This window comes from Theropithecus gelada, chromosome X (genome assembly GCF_003255815.1).
Source record: "Theropithecus gelada isolate Dixy chromosome X, Tgel_1.0, whole genome shotgun sequence".
Classification (NCBI taxonomy): Eukaryota; Metazoa; Chordata; class Mammalia; order Primates; family Cercopithecidae; genus Theropithecus; species Theropithecus gelada.
The window spans coordinates 112229453-112232754 of NC_037689.1; the positions used below are offsets into that span (position 1 = coordinate 112229453).

Consider the following 3302-nt stretch of genomic DNA (forward strand, 5'->3'; position numbering starts at 1 on the left):
TTCCCTCACACCCCCAAACAAGAACTCCCCAGGGTGGCCTTCAGAAGCCTGGAGTCTCTGTCTGGCAGGACACCCTGGTGGCGGTGAAGTCCCCTCTGCCACGACAGAGGTTTCTGACTGTGGGACACATTGTGGTTTTTGTTTTCTTCCAGTCTTCTAATTTAAAAAGACATTCCTGGGTGACAGGCATAGTGCAGAAGCGTGAGCTATCGAAAGAACCTGGTGAGTTCTCACAAGGCCCAGCAAACCTGGTTACATTCCACAGCACTAGTGACTTGCTTGTGGAAGTCTGGAAGTTGCTTGTGTGTCACGGTGACGGCTCCCACGGTTGTCTCCTTTGGCAAATCCTTTAAGGAATTCTCTAACCATTGACACTGTTCTTAGATCGCCTTGCAGTGGTATTTAGCCATATGAATTCTACTGTGGAAAACAGACAGACTCATCGGTGCCAAAAAGTCATACAGGAAATATGGCCAATTTTATGCGAGTCTCTAAATAAGCACCCGGCTCATAATCAGATTGCAAAGCACTGTTGCAGGTGCCTGCACTTTGCGGTTCGCTGTGTAGGCAAAGGATCTGCCGTGCTGCTGTAACCACTAGAATGATTCACACCATTTGTGTGAATGCGTGCCACGTACATCAGCATTCTTGTTTCCTATACCTTGGCATTATCCTCGTAGATGAGTATGGCATGGAAGATGGCTGTGGGCAGAGACCACTAGACATGTCCAGGCACTGTGCATTCCCACCTTTCAGCTCCTAGAACAGCAGAATGGTCTCCAGAATCACTCTGACACTGTAGACGACCTGTTCAGGCTATCCACCAGGTTTATTCAGCGTAGCCCTGTCACCTTGCTGAGAAGCCAAGTAGTCATCCCTATCTTACAGTGGGCCATTGCTTCTACTAACGTGGACCACTGGGATGCCAATTGTAAGGTCATGAGGCTCCTATAAGAACTCATGACTTCAGTAAATCAAGACTTTGATTTACGGAAAGAACTGATGGACAGGAGATTAACCAGCTTGGACAGCAGCTTGTCAGACAACTGCCCCACACATGCTGCTTTTGTCTCCCCACCACATGGGGCGGAAGTGCTCTGGGAGATCATGCAGGTGGACAGACTGACTTTTTGGTGATGGTTATAGAATTCCTTAAAAGGCTTTTTTAAAAGCCTTCAATTGAACTTACAACAATAAGATTTTCGCTATACAGAAAAACAAAAACAAAAACAAAAAACCATATATATATGTATATATTTTGTTTGTTTGTTTGCTTTTTGAAGATAGAGTTTTGCTCTGGTTGTCCAGGCTGGAGGGCAATGGCACCATCTTGGCTCACCGCCACCTCCACCTCCCGAGTTCAAGTGATTCCTCTGCCTCAACCTCCCGAGTAGCTGGGATTACAGGCATGCGCCACCATGCCTGGCTAATTTTGTATTTTTAGTAGAGACGGGATATCTCCATGTTAGTCAGGCTGGTCTCAAACTTCTTGCCTCAGGTGATCCACCCGCCTCGGCCTCCCAAGATGCTGGGATTACAGGCATGAGCCGCAGCGCCTGGCCGAAAAAATATATATATTTTAAATGTGGCTGGGCTGCACCTTGTGGAGCGCGGGTGTGGCTGCGCAGGCGCCAGCCGCCAACTGTCACAGAATGCGTTGCCTGAGCCCGGATGCCAGCGTACCTGCGGCTCCGCACTCGGGGCTTGCGAGGAGACTGGCAAGCGCAGACGCCACGTACTATATCCCCTGAGACACGGTCACCATTTTTGGTCGCCATTCTGCTGGCACTAAGGTGCTGGGGTCGGTAGAAGAGTAAGTGAGAGCATCGTGGGTGGTGCGGTCGCAGCCATGTCATTGTTACAGTTGCGGGTGGCGGTGGTGTGCTCAAGTAATCAGAACCGGAGCATGGAGGCACACAGTATCCTCAGCAAATGAGGATTCAGTGTCCAGTCCTTTGGAACAGCACCTCATGTGAAGTTTCCAGGACCAGCACCTAACAAGCCAAATATTTATGATTTCGAAACCACATATGATGAAATGTACATTGATCTTATCACGAAAGACGAAGAATTCTATACACAGAATGGCATTCTGTATATGTTAGACAGAAATAAGAGAATCAAGCTCCGGCCAGAAAGGTTCCAGGATTGCAAAGATGTGTTTGATCTGATCATCACTTGTGAAGAGAAAATTGATGACCGGTGGTGGAAGATCTGAATTCCAGAGAACAGGAGATCTGCCAGCCAGTGCATGTGGTGAACATGGACATCCAGGACAACCAGGAAGATGCCATCATAGGGGCATTTCTCATCTGCGAGCTCTGCCAGTGTATGCAGCGCTCAGAGGATACGGAGAATGAGATTGATCAGCTGCTTCAGAAGTTGGAGGAGAAAAACGGCCAGGCCTTCCTGCACATGGTCTGCTTCTACTAATGGTCCTGGCCTGGAGCCCGTGCTGTCACCACCGCTTGCTGCTGCTGCTACCACCACCATGGCCAACTTTGCCACTACTGCTGCCGCGGCTGCCTCCCTTGCCACTGCAGCCCTCCTGAGGCCATCGTGTTGAACTTACTTTTGTTAATACTTTTTACTTCCTGATATTTGTTTATACTTTTGGATATTTGATTGATGATTCTTTACCCAAAGGAATCGTACTTGTAAAATGAGAGGAGATACATAAATTCCAAGTTTCTTTTATCCCACACTTACTTATGAGTAGCATATTGATGATAAATTGTTGTTGTTGTTTTCCTTTAACCAAGGAGTTTGAGAAGAGCTGCCAGACCTTCATGCACAGGCCTCCTCACCCAAATTTAGAGTTGTTTGCTGTCTTTTTTTTTTTTTTTGGAGACACAGTCTCACTTTGTCACCCAGGCTGGAGTGCAGTGTCAATAACTCAGCTCACTGCAGCCTCGACCTCTGGGCCCCAAGGGATCATCGCACCTCAACCCCCAAAATAGCTGGGACTACAGGTGCACGCCACCACGCTAAGCTAATTTGTTGCATTTTTTGGGTAGCGACAGGTTCTGAAATCCTGGCCTCAAGTGATCCTTCCACCTCAGCCTCCCAAAGTGCTGGGATTACAGGCATGAGCCACCATGCCTGGTCTGCTTTCTTATAGTTGTGTTTTAAGAGGTCTTTATATATTTTGGATTATAGTCCTTTATCAGATTTGTGTTCTGCCAATATTTTCAACCAGGCTGTCACTTGTATTTTCATTTCCTTGATAGAGTCTATAGCAGAGAACAAGATTTTAATTTTAATACCGTCAAAATTTCCAATTGTTTCACTTGTGTCATGCT

General features: G+C 47.2%; 2 pseudogenes; both read left to right on the forward strand.

Annotated features, from left to right (window-relative positions):
• Positions 1-377: 377 nt before the first annotated feature.
• Positions 378-1197, forward strand: LOC112615239 (annotated as a pseudogene).
• A 652-nt stretch (positions 1198-1849) lies between these two features.
• On the forward strand, positions 1850-2433 carry LOC112615240 (annotated as a pseudogene).
• Positions 2434-3302: the final 869 nt, after the last annotated feature.